Source organism: Heteronotia binoei, chromosome 3 (assembly GCF_032191835.1).
Source record: "Heteronotia binoei isolate CCM8104 ecotype False Entrance Well chromosome 3, APGP_CSIRO_Hbin_v1, whole genome shotgun sequence".
NCBI lineage: Eukaryota > Metazoa > Chordata > Lepidosauria > Squamata > Gekkonidae > Heteronotia > Heteronotia binoei.
In genome coordinates this window covers 139,374,765-139,388,070 of record NC_083225.1, presented here as the reverse complement: position 1 = coordinate 139,388,070, position 13,306 = coordinate 139,374,765, and positions in this window count along the sequence as shown.

Below are 13,306 nucleotides of genomic sequence, written 5' to 3'. Positions count from 1 at the left end.
ACATGGCACACATGCTTTGTGCGTGTGAATGGAGTCCCTCACCACAGCCATAGTAGGACTTGGCAACCCTAGTGCCAGTAGATTTTTCCCATTTGTACCTCCTAAATTCAATCTGCACATAACTTGGTGGGCATGCAGAGGAGCATCAAGGGGAGGTCTCCTGCAAATGTGATGTCTCTACTTTGCTCAGAGTCCATTCTATACACTCCTGAACTTCCTGTACCTGCACCTGTCATTTCCCAGAAAGCACTTTCCTGGACGCACCTTCTTTGGGAGGGCTATAACCAATGCTCCCTCTAAGCTGCAGAGTCTTTGTGAGCCACTGGTATTAAAGTTGTGAGCTACTGGCATTAAAGCTAGTGAGTTACTGCATAAATTATTGTGCTCTGGGGCCCTTTTTCCTGAACTAAGACAAAAATGTGTGAGCTGAAAATCTGTGAGCTAGCTCACACTAACTCAGCTTAGAGGGAACATTGGCTATAACTCAGACCCTGTAAATCTTCACCAAACTTGGAGGGCAGGTTGAGGAGTCAGCTGGAGTTCCCCTGTGAGTTTGGTGTCTCTAGTACACCGAGAGCATTCTAACATGTCAAGAACCTCATAAACTGAACTGGTTTGTTTGGTGCCTAAACATTTATGATGTTTCATAACTCCTGAACCAGGCATGCCAAGAACCACAAACTAAAATGAATTGCATTTTCCTGGTTTGTGCCAATCCCTACTCATGTTTATTGAAGTTTTTGACTGCAACTGACTAACATGGGGACCCATCTCAAATTTTGATCTTGTTTGACTTGCCTTGTTGCTACTTCTTTTTTGAATACAGTCCCTTTTTGTCTTGATCGTGGATGTGATAAGCCCAGGGGACCCTTACAATTATGTGAAACCAGGTCTGTTCTGAGATTTAAGCTTTCCTCTCAGTTACATGATATTCTTAGGGTACAAAGTGTAAAGGCTTTTGGCTCTCTGCCATGAGTTAAGTTTTGTGGTGAGCAAGAAGAACATGGAGATACCTGAGCCAGGAGCTGCATGTGAATAGAAAAGAAGATTTATTCATTTACAGGTTGTTTTAAAAGAAGAGTTCAGCAGCACAGGTGTTTAGATAGTCAAAGGAGAAGGCTGGCAGAGGCACATAAATTTAGGCTAGTTATGGCTTCAGGGTGTGATTGGAATTCTCTTTAGTACTTGCAGGTATGAACAGGCTTTCATTGACTTGCCACTAGGTTGCATCTTCTCTCACACACAGAATTCCACTCACACCAGCCTTCCCTTTACCAAGAGTCAGACTAGTGGTTCAAAGTCTGGTCATCACCAGAGGCAGGTCTCACAAATAGATACTTTGTCTTCTCTGAGAGGCAGAGTTAAACACTGTGCCACACTGCCAAACTGATTCCTCACCAACAGCTGCTCTGCCCCTGGGCTTCTGCTTTTCCTGCTCAAGCAATCAATTCCGCACCAGTTGTTGCACAGGTGCATTTTGATCCACGGTAGTAGTAAATATACACACTAATAATTTTGATGCAATAGAAAACACTTCTCCTCTATTGGAGGAGCAGTACAATGACAGCATAAGCCCTGTACATTAAAAGAGAAGCCACTGGAGAGGGGAAAGAGTTATTTGTGCATGATAAAAAGGACCATTTTCTGGACTGAGGGTTTTTGAAATGGTAACTATCTGAATTTTTAATTAGTTAATTGGTATGTTTGGTTTTATGTTTAGAAACATTAAGACCGATTTCGCACTCACCCCATGCCACTCTGACGTTCCTCTTTTCAGCGCAGCATCCTTCTGATTTCCCACTATCTGCCCCGGGGCTTCAGCTTGTGTTGGTGTTTTTGCATGGCAAAGAGAAACTGCTAAAAACCAGTTTCTCTTTGCCACACAAAAACACTGATCTTTGCTGAAGCCCCAGGGCAGATAGTGAGAAATCGGAAGGACACAGCACTGAAAAGAGGAAAGTCAGAGCGGCGTAGGGTGAGTGGGAAATCGGTCTAGTTGTTTTAGAAGTTATGTGATCTGCTTTACTGATGTGACCCACTGATGAGCCGATTTGGGAAGGCTGGTTTAGAAATGTGAACAAACAAACAAACAAAAGGATATTGTGCAAAACTGAATACCAGTCATGGGGTTGGATCCCAACTAAATTGTAACTTCCACTAATAAAATTATGTATGAAGTAGACAAAGTTGACAAAGAGAAATTTTTCTTCCTCTCCCCAAATAACAGAACTCAAGGATATCCAATGAAACTGATGGGCAGCAGGTTTCAGGATGGACAAAAGGAAATGCAACTTTAAACAGAGATTGATTAAAATATGGAATTTGCTGCCAGAGGATGTAGTGATGGTCACAGGAATAAACAGCTTTAAAAGGGGATTAGATGGATTCATGGAGGATAAGTCTATTAATGTGTTTAAAGGAGGATTAGATAGATAAGTCTATAAAAGTCTACTAGCCATGGTGACTGAGATAAATCACCACATTCTGAGGCACTAAATCTCTGAATTTCAGAACCAAAAGGCAACATCAGAGGAAGGCCCTGGCCTCTACGCCCTGTTGTTGGCCCTTCAGATAAACTTTTGTACTTTGCCTTCCTCTTTGTCCTTTTGATTGCTTTCCTGTGTTAGATTGCTGTGCTCCTCTTCCTTCTCTTTATGAACTATGGGCTGTAGCTAGAGAATTCAGCATAACTAGTCCATGATCATGGCCTATTGCAGGGCTAAGTGAATATTGCTTTGGAAGGTTACTGTTGAAGTTCTTTAAAGCACTCTTATGCTGGTCCTATTTTGTTCAGCAATTTATCATTTTGCTTTGTACGCCATTCATTATTACAGTACACTGGTTTCATTCATAGGAAGTGTGTATGTTAGGGGACACACCATACATCATACAGGCACCTCTTTCATCCAGCAGAGATTGGGGCTGCAATCTTGACTTGCCACCCCAGCCTGCTGGTTCCCTCACTGCAGCCATGGTTTATCCATCCACAAGGGGCTCAGTGGGCTGCTGACTTTCTTGCTGCTTCCTCAGCTTGCCTGCCTGCATTTGCACACAGAATTTGAAAATTTATTTTATTTTTATTTTATTTTATTTGTATCCCACCCTCCCCGCAGAAGCAGACTCAGGGTGGCTAAAATGGTGCTCAGACACAGTGCTTACGTGTGCTTGAAGGAATGTTCTATGAGGCAGCAAGGCAATGATTGTCTGCTTGTTTTGGGGCTTCAGATAGGTTCATGATGGTCTACAGCTGGCCCATAGTAACCGCAACATGCAATTTTTAAAAAAGTAATCACTCACCCAAGACAAAATGGTGAGGTGAGTGGAGCACTGTGAAATGGCACAGACATTTGATACTGGGGAAAACCCAAAATCTAGCCATTTCAGGTAGGTGGGGGGAAGATGGGGTTTTAGAAAGAGCAGAGTTTCAGAAAGAGCAGAGGAAAAACAAAGAAAAAATGGGACAGCAAGGGATGTGTGGGGAAAAAGGGAAACTGGTAACAAAGAAAAATGAAATTGGAATGCTAAGACCCTCTGGAAGATTCTATTCTGTAGTGATTTTGTTATAGATAAATATGATTTAAAAATAACGTGTCTCTGTTTGAAGTGGGCAAATGAAATCACAAGCTGTATTTCATGAGGCAAGTTGACATTCTTGTGGATTAGGGATAGGAGAGGTAGAGTCAACAAGCCAGTTCCACCCAGTTCTCCACCCTGTAACAGTATTTCTGACTTTCATCCATTGCATGAAGCACTTCAGTTTTGTCCACAACTACTTTTGATAAGGAGTCCAAAACTTTTTAAAAATCTCCACTGTTAACTGATTAGCTAAAAGTCTTCCTGGAGGAAGTTTTGAAGTTGTACCCCAAGTTCTGTTTTGAAGTTGTACCTCAAGTTATGATTAGCTCAAGAATGGAATTTTCAAACCAGAATCCCCAAACTTATATTCAGAGACAGTAAACCTCTGAAACCAGTGATAGGAGGTGGCAACATCGAGGAAAAGTCTTGTCTTTGCTGCCTTGTTTGCTGGCCTTTCAGGGCAACAAGTTGGTTGTTGTGTGAAATAAGATGCAGGACTAGGCTTCCCAATCCCCCGGTCCCAGTAGAGGAATCCTGGTTTTTCAGGCTTCACCCCGCTCCCAAAGCCACCATGTGCCTTTAGATCTCCCATAGGTTTAGAAGCCTGCAAACAGAATGTCAGTAACATGTTACTGTTTTATTGGTTTCCCACCCAAATGCTCTCCAGACCAAATGTTCTTTCAGTTTGTTAATTTCACTATTTTGCCATTGGATTCTAACTTTGTACCACTTTGCATTTTTAACCACTGCCCACCAGCTGTATGTAGTTCTGCTCACTGTACTCCATTCCATTGTCGAAGTATGCATGCATATGAAAGCTTACATTCTGAATAAAACTTTGTTGGTCTTAAAGATGCTACTGGACTCCAGTAACTTGTTTATTTTAATCTTCATATACTGCCTTTCAGCGGTTAGCTCAAGCACTTTGCTCTTTCACAAAAGACACATAAATTAGGGTTGTCAGGTCTGTGTTGGAAAATACCTAGAGACTTTGGGGGTGGATCCAAGAGAGGGTGGGTTTTGGGGAGGGGAGGGGCCTCAGCATGATACAATACCATAGAGCAGGGTTGGCCAACGGTAGCTCTCCAGATGTTTTTTGCCTACAACTCCCATCAGCCCCAGCCATTGGCCAAGCTGGCTGGGGCTGATGGAAGTTGCTGGCAAAAAACTTCTGGAGAGGTCACCCTTCAAAGCAACATTTTCTCCAGGGGAGCTGATCTCTGCCACTTGGAGATCAGTTGTAAAAACAGGAGATCTCCAGCCCCACCTGGAGGCTGTCAACTCTATAACACGTTTAGAAATTAACCCAGTTCTCCTCTGGTTCTGGTTGCTTCTTGATTAAAAGGGATGTGCTCTGCCCTCTCCTGCAGAATTACTTGTAGGTCTCAGTACTTTCTTCTCAGAAGAACTCTGAGAGCCAGTTTGGTGTAGTGGTTAAGTGTGCGGTCTCTTATCTGGGAGAACTGGGTTTGATTCCCCACTCCTCCACTTGCACCTGCTGGCATGGCCTTGGCTCAGTCATAGCTCTGGCAGGGGTTGTCCTTGAAAGAGCAGCTGCTGTGAGAGCCCTCTCCAGCCCCACCTACCTCACAGGGTGTCTGTTGTGGGGGAGGAAGGTAAAGGAGATTGTGAGCCGCTCTGAGACTCTTCGGAGTGGAGGACGGGATATAAATCCAATATCTTCTTCTTCTCTATACAAGACCTCTGGAACCTTGCAAAAGAACCCTGAAATATCCTAAGCCTCAGAAAGAGCAAAGTGCAATATGGGAATTTTTTTCAGAGCAATAGCAGTCATAGAAACTGACTGAAATACTTTAGTAGCTCTATGAGAAAGCTGTTCTGACTTTCTTATTGGAAATGTCTGAACTTTGGACTTCAGTGAGATGTGAAAGAGATTTACACAAGAATTTAGTTAATGATTGATTGTCTTGGTAATTCCCTTATCAACACAACTGTGTTGCTATAATCACAGCTACAGGATTCCCAGAGTAGTGAATTAGGTGCAGAAAGGTGCAGAACTCCTTTCACAAAGAGAAAAAAAATACCATTATAAATATACAAGGTCATGATCCAAGCATGCATGAGAAGATGGTAGGTCTAAAGTGAATGTCAAGTTTCAGACTTACTTTCTGCGCTAAGATGAACGGTAATGTCTTCCTTTCCAAGTATCATTATAACTCATATCCTCATGATTATGAATGTGTGTATTCTAGTTTTATGAAAAAAATGTAAATAGGGAGTTACTTGATCATGACTGATGGTACTTTTACATGGAAAGCACCCTCTGTGGTTCAGACCAGGTGCCCACAAATAGCATATAACACACAGTATTGGGGGTGGAGGGTGGGTTTGAGGGGAGTTTGTATCAAGGTGAATTGATTCCAACTAATCACCAATATAACTAATTTTCAATGCGGCCAAATGTGTAGATATGACAATCCAGAGACTGGAACCATGAACAGCCAAGACAGATCTTTCTGAAATTTGAAAAACACCCAAGGTTTTTTTAGGTTTTGACCCCTTCTCCCCAAATAGAAAGAGCACATGTAGCTTTAAGAAACAAAGGCCCTCCGTGGCTATTACTAGGAAATCATAACAGTATTGCCAGCCTTCAAGCCTTGATTTCTGTCAGTAAAAGGCATGGAGATGGGATAGGTCATTTTTCAGGCCTTTGATAGAGGTTAGGCCTGGCAGTAAGCACTAGGCAATTAACTATCTCCTGATTTGAATGACACACTCAAGCTTGGGTTCTTGCTAATGTTCAAACAGCAGCCACTCCATAACAGCCAGTGTTATGTAGTGCTTAGAGTTTCACATTAGGACCTGGAAGACTCAAGTTTGAATTACCACTCTAGGGTGACCTTGAGGCAGTCACACAGTCTCAGCCTAACCTATGGCAAAGGGTTCTTGTGAGGATAAAATGAAGGATAGGAGAATGATGTAAATGTCATGGGTGCTGGGGACCCTGTAGAGGAAGTTGAGCCTGCAGCAGAAACTGTGCCCCTGCCACCTGCACCAGTGCCCCTGCCTCCTGCTGGAGAAGATCCCAGCCCCCCTGCCTCGCCCTCTCGGGTGGCGCGTGTGCGTGACCGCCTCCGTCAGGACCTCAGGGATCGGAGGAGGGCGGCACGCTCACAAGCAAGACGCTCCCTGAGCCCTGAGTTTTGAGAGGATTCTGGCCCTTCTAAGAGCAAGGATGCTTGAGTTGCAACAGGATCCTGGCTGCCTCTCTGAGCCAGCAATTAGCCCAAATGGGCAACAGCCAGCAGAGGGCTATATAGCTGTAGGCTTTGGGAGGAGGCTTTGTGGAAGCAACTAGTCATCTACCTGACGTCCTAGCATCCACTTCGGCTTTTGACTTTGGACCTCCTGACCTTGGCTTGACTTCTGGACCCCCTGACTACGGCTTCTGAACCTCTGACCTACGATACCTGGACAACGATTTGGCTTTGGCACCTTGGACACTCTTGCTCACCGGTTACAGACCTTGGACTGCCCCTGGACTTCGCCTGGCCTGGCCCCAGCTCGTGACAGATTGCTTCCACCCACACAAACACCCATTCCACAGGATGGATGCTGAAGCAAGTGGAACCGCAGGACTACTGGCTGCCCTCCAAGCCCAGGTACAGCAGCTGACACAGGCAGTAGTGCACTTGCAGCAACAGCCTGCAGCCAGTGCTCCAGCCAAGTGCCCAGTTCCCCCACCTGACAGATTTGGGGGTGCTGTGGAAGAATTTCCTGCGTTCCTGGCACAGTGTCAGCTGTACTTTGAACTAAGAGCACGGGACTTCCCCAATGACAAGACGAAGGTGTGTTTTATCATTAGTCTGTTAAAGGGGCAGGCGGCCAAGTGGGCCACACCCCTACTGGTTGGGTCCTCTCCCCTACTGACTGATTACCAGGGGTTTGCGGCCCACCTGTCTGCTGCCTTCTCCAACCCAGTCCAAGCAGCCACAGCCAACCGGAAAATCAGGGCCCTGAAACAAGGCCAGTCCTCGGTGGCTCAGTATGCCACCGAATTCAAGCTCCTGGCCCAAGACTTGGCGTGGAATGAGGCTGCTCAGATGGACCAGTTTACCGAGGGGTTGGCAGAGGAAGTCCTGGACGAACTGGCCAGGGTGGAGCGGCCCCCCACGCTCCAGGAACTTATCACCCTCTGCCTCCGCATCGATGGCCGCCTGGAAAGTCGCCGCCAAGCCAAGACCCGAGGGCGCCAGCTCCCTGCGCCATGCCACTTGGCTCCTCTCCCATCCCCAGCTAGTACCAGAGACGAGGGTGAGCCTATGCAGCTTGGAGCTGCTCGACCCCGCCTGACTCCAGAAGAAAAGGCCAGACGCCGCACGCAGAACCTGTGCCTCTACTGCGGCACGGCAGGCCACTATGCCTCTGGCTGCCCTGCTAAACATCGAATACCCAGACCTACATTGCCACCGCCGCCAAAAGGCCAGCCCCAGGCGTAAGTGGACCCTCCAGCCTGGGGCGACTAGCTGGGTCCTCCGAACAACAGGCTGATACCCCGGGCCCGTTCCTGCTACCAGTCAAACTCCATCTGCCCGATGGACGCTGGCTGTTCGTGTATGCCATGCTGGACTCGGGAGCGGCCCACTGTTTCGTAGATGCCGCCTTTGTAAAGCAGCACCAGATCCCAGTGCAGCCAAAAGAGATTCCGACGCTGGTGGAGGCTATTGACGGGCGCCTCCTCCGTTCTGGCCCCGTCACCCAGGAGACCTGTCCCATCACCTTCCACGTCCAGCAGCACCAAGAACAGCTGCAGTTTGATGTCGCCCGCATGCCTCGCTTCCCGCTGATTCTAGGCCTTTCCTGGCTGAAGCTGCACAACCCCATCGTGGACTGGGCTCAGCAAGAACTACGCTTCCGAGACCCATGCCCCCATCTGACTCCTCCCACCACTCTAGCAGCCGGCATCCCGAGTGGTGGTCCTCAGCTCCCTCAGAAGTATGCAGATTTCGCCGATGTCTTTGAAGAGACAGGAGCAGATCAGCTTCCCCCTCACCGACCCTATGACTGTGCCATTGATTTGGTACCTGGGGCACCACTCCCGGTGGGGCGTCTGTACCCAATGTCGGAGCCTGAGTTGGCAGCTTTGCGAGACTACCTGGACAAGAACCTGAAGCGCGGATTCATCCGACCCTCAACTTCTCCCCTGTCTGCTCCAGTCCTCTTCGTGAAGAAGAAAAGCGGGGAGCTCCGGCTGTGCAATGACTACCGGGCCCTGAACAAGATCACCATCCGCGACCGGTACCCTCTACCACTGATCCCTGAACTCTTGGATCGTTTAAAGGGGGCCCAAATCTACACCAAGCTGGACCTCCGCGGAGCGTACAATTTGGTGCGCATACGGCCCGGAGACGAATGGAAGACCGCGTTTGGGACCCGATACGGGCAGTACGAGCACCTGGTGATGCCCTTCGGATTGACCAACGCCCCCGCTGTCTTCCAGAGGTTCATGAATGATGTATTCCGGGACCTGCTCGACCGCTTCGCGATCATATACCTGGATGACATTCTAATTTACTCCCGCAATCCTGCCCAGCATGCCGAGCACGTCCGCCAGGTCCTACAGCGCCTACGAGCCCATGGCCTCTACGCCAAGCTGGAGAAGTGCGACTTTGACCTGCGCTCCGTCGAGTTCCTTGGTCACATTGTGTCACCACAGGGAATCCTCATGGACCCGAAAAAGGTGGAAGCGGTCCTGACCTGGCAGGCCCCTCAGAATCGCAAAGACCTGCAGCGGTTCCTTGGTTTTGCCAACTACTATCGGCAATTCATCCCAGCCTATGCATCTCTGACAACACCCCTGACTCAACTACTCCGCCCCAAAGAACCTTTCCACTGGTCCCCAGAGGCCGATAACGCTTTCTCCACCCTGAAGACCCGCTTCGCCACCGGGCCACTCCTGAGATACCCCGACCCCCAGCTTCCCTTTACGGTGGAAGCTGATGCCTCCAACGTGGCCCTGGGAGCAGTGCTGTCCCAGCGCGAGGAGCCGTCCCAGCCACTCCAGCCCTGCGCCTATTACTCACGCCAGCTCACTGCGGCAGAGAGGAACTACACCATCTGGGAGAGGGAGTTGCTCGCGATCAAGGTGGCTTTTGAGGTTTGGAGACATTACCTTGAAGGGGCTCGCCACCCTGTCCAAGTGCTCACCGACCACCGGAACTTGGAGCATCTCCAGACCACCCGCCGTCTCAACCAGCGCCAGATCCGGTGGTCCCTATTCTTCTCCCGCTTTGACTTCAAGATCACCTACATCCCCCATACCCAGAACCGGAAAGCCGATGCGCTCTCGCGGAAACCGGAATACGCTCCTGCTTCGACTGAGACCGTGCCTGCTGCTCCCATCCTGCCACCCTCAGTGTTTGCAGCCACCTCCACTTCACCAGCACTCGTGGAGGACATTCGTGCTAGCCAGGCCAACGATCCCTGGGTCCAGCAACACCTCCAGGCACTCCAAGATGGCTCAACAGGCGAGTTCACGACTCGAGGCGGCCTCTTGCTACACCACGAACGCCTCTATGTGCCGCCCGGGCCCTTGCGGGCAGAAGTACTACGCATGACCCACGACGCGTTACCCGCTGGGCACTTTGGACAACATAAGACCACCCACTTGCTGACACGGGAATTCTGGTGGCCACGAGTTCGCTCCGATGTTGCCCGTTATGTCAGCTCCTGTGACGTCTGCCGACGGGCCAAAGACGTCCCAGCCAAACCCTCGGGGTTGTTACAGCCCTTGCCCACAACCTCAGGACCCTGGGATACCATCTCAATGGACTTCATCACGGAACTTCCACGATCCAAGGGTCAGACGTGCATCTTGGTGGTCGTCGACCTATTTACCAAGATGGCCCACTTCATTCCGTGCCCGAAACTTCCCACAGCTCAGGAGACAGCCCAGCTCTACCTGCAACACATCTTTCGTCTGCACGGACTCCCAGCCCACCTGATCTCAGACCGGGGGCCCCAGTTCTCCTCTCGGTTCTGGCAAGCCCTCCATTCCAGCCTGGGGACTCGAGTGCACCTGTCCTCAGCTTACCACCCACAGACAGATGGTCAGACAGAGCGCACCAATGCCACGCTAGAGCAATATCTCCGCTGTTACACCTGCTACCAGCAGGACGACTGGACCACTCTGTTGCCTCTAGCGGAATTTGCATACAACAACGCGGTCCATTCCTCCACCCAAATGACCCCGTTTGCTGCAACCTACGGGTACCACCCTCGGTTCTTCCCGGCGATCCTGCCACCCACGAATGTCCCCGCCGTTGAGGCCTACCTGCAAGAACTCCGCGCCAGCCAAGACTTGCTCCGAGAGCAGCTACAGCGGGCCAAGGAAGCCTATAAACTAGCTGCGGACCGGAAGAGGCAGGAAGGCCCCCCAATCCAGCCGGGGGATCAGGTGTGGCTCTCAACTCGCTACCTGCGCCGGCCTGGTCGGTCTCACAAGCTGGATGCGCGGTTCATTGGACCCTACCCTGTCTTAGAACAAATAAACCCCGTCACCTTCAGGCTCCAGTTGCCACCCCACCTCCGCATTCACCCCGTGTTCCATCGCTCCCTCCTTGTTCCAGCTGCACGCCCTGACCCAGCTCGGCCTCCTTCTCCACCGCCACCACCACCAGTGTTGGTGGATGATGAAGAAGAATACGAGGTGCGCCAGATCCTGGACTCCCGGTACCATCGTGGAGGCCTCCAGTACCTTGTGGACTGGGAGGGATACAGCCCAGAAGACCGGTCTTGGGAGCCCGTGGACAATCTTCATGCCCCAGACTTGGTGCAACGGTTCCACAACGACCACCCCGACCTCCCAGGCCCCTCGACGGAGGGGGGCCCTGGGGGGGGGATAGTGTCATGGGTGCTGGGGACCCTGTAGAGGAAGTTGAGCCTGCAGCAGAAACTGTGCCCCTGCCACCTGCACCAGTGCCCCTGCCTCCTGCTGGAGAAGATCCCAGCCCCCCTGCCTCACCCTCTCGGGTGGCGCGTGTGCGTGACCGCCTCCGTCAGGACCTCAGGGATCGGAGGAGGGCGGCACGCTCACAAGCAAGACGCTCCCTGAGCCCTGAGTTTTGAGAGGATTCTGGCCCTTCTAAGAGCAAGGATGCTTGAGTTGCAACAGGATCCTGGCTGCCTCTCTGAGCCAGCAATTAGCCCAAATGGGCAACAGCCAGCAGAGGGCTATATAGCTGTAGGCTTTGGGAGGAGGCTTTGTGGAAGCAACTAGTCATCTACCTGACGTCCTAGCATCCACTTCGGCTTTTGACTTTGGACCTCCTGACCTTGGCTTGACTTCTGGACCCCCTGACTACGGCTTCTGAACCTCTGACCTACGATACCTGGACAACGATTTGGCTTTGGCACCTTGGACACTCTTGCTCACCGGTTACAGACCTTGGACTGCCCCTGGACTTCGCCTGGCCTGGCCCCAGCTCGTGACAGTAAACTGCTTTGGGTCCCCATTGTGGGAGAAAGGTTTTCATGTTTATTTATTTATTTATTTATTTATTTATTTATTTATTTATTTTATTTACTTTACATTTCTATCCCGCCCTCTTCGCAAGCGGACTCAGGGCGGCTAACAACATTCATATTTACAAGTTAAAACTAATAAAGCATAGTTACAATTTAAAACCATTTCGTGGTGCTGTACCACTGCAATATAAGCGAGTTCTTCTTTTCTGATGGTGATCACATAGTAACTCTATAATGATGTGGGGTGGCAGTTCTCTCCTGGCTGGATATCAAAGGCCTGTTGGAACAATTCGGTCTTACAGGCCCTGCAAAAAGTAGAAAGATCCCACAGGGCCCTTATGACCTCCGGGAGAGCATTCCACAGTTCTGGTGCTGCCACCGAGAAGGCCCTAGCCTGTGTCAAACGCAACCTAGCCTCCTGGAATGACACCTGGATTGGTCATCTTAAGCAATCAAGATAAAGAGTTTTTAAAAGCATATGTTAGTATCAAATATGCATAATGCTTCTGAGCAATGATAAAGAAACAAACAAATAAATAAAACATAGTACATTTAAACTCCTATAAATAGAAATTTTTAAAAAATCAATTCGTGTAAAAGCTTGTGCAGCCTGTTCTGCAAATATATTAGTCCTGATCCAAATGCACATACCTACAGTACCATCAAGTAGCACTAACTGACCTATCTGCTGTTTGGCAGGGAGGAAGATGGAAGATTTAATCCAGCATTTCCTATTACTGAACACCTGACTGATATTTTCAATATCAGGAAAGCAGATCAGGAAATGAACTATTCATTTAACCACAGTTTGCATGCCCTGTTCCTCACACACACACACACACTTCAAGCTAATTGGAGTACTTAGTTATGAATGTTAAATACATAAAATAAAACTGTAGACTCATCAATGAGTTTTCCAAATCAACAATATCTTTAGAGTCATTCACATCCTTGCAATGGCTGTTGTCTTTCCACCAGGGTTGGAGATAGAGTGTAGCAGGGAGAGGATTTCACTGTAGCACGCACTGGTAAGCAGTATCCCTCAGAACCGGTCATCTTCCTGGTGTTGTTTAACACCTACACACATCCCTCACCCAGTTAATCCAGGGGTTTGGGCTGGGTCGTCACCAGTATGCTGATGACACCCAGCTGTATCTGCTGATGGATAGCTGGCTTCAGGTATTTTAGACCAGGCATTGGAGGCCATGACTTGTGGCTACAGCAGAGCTGACTGAAACTAAAT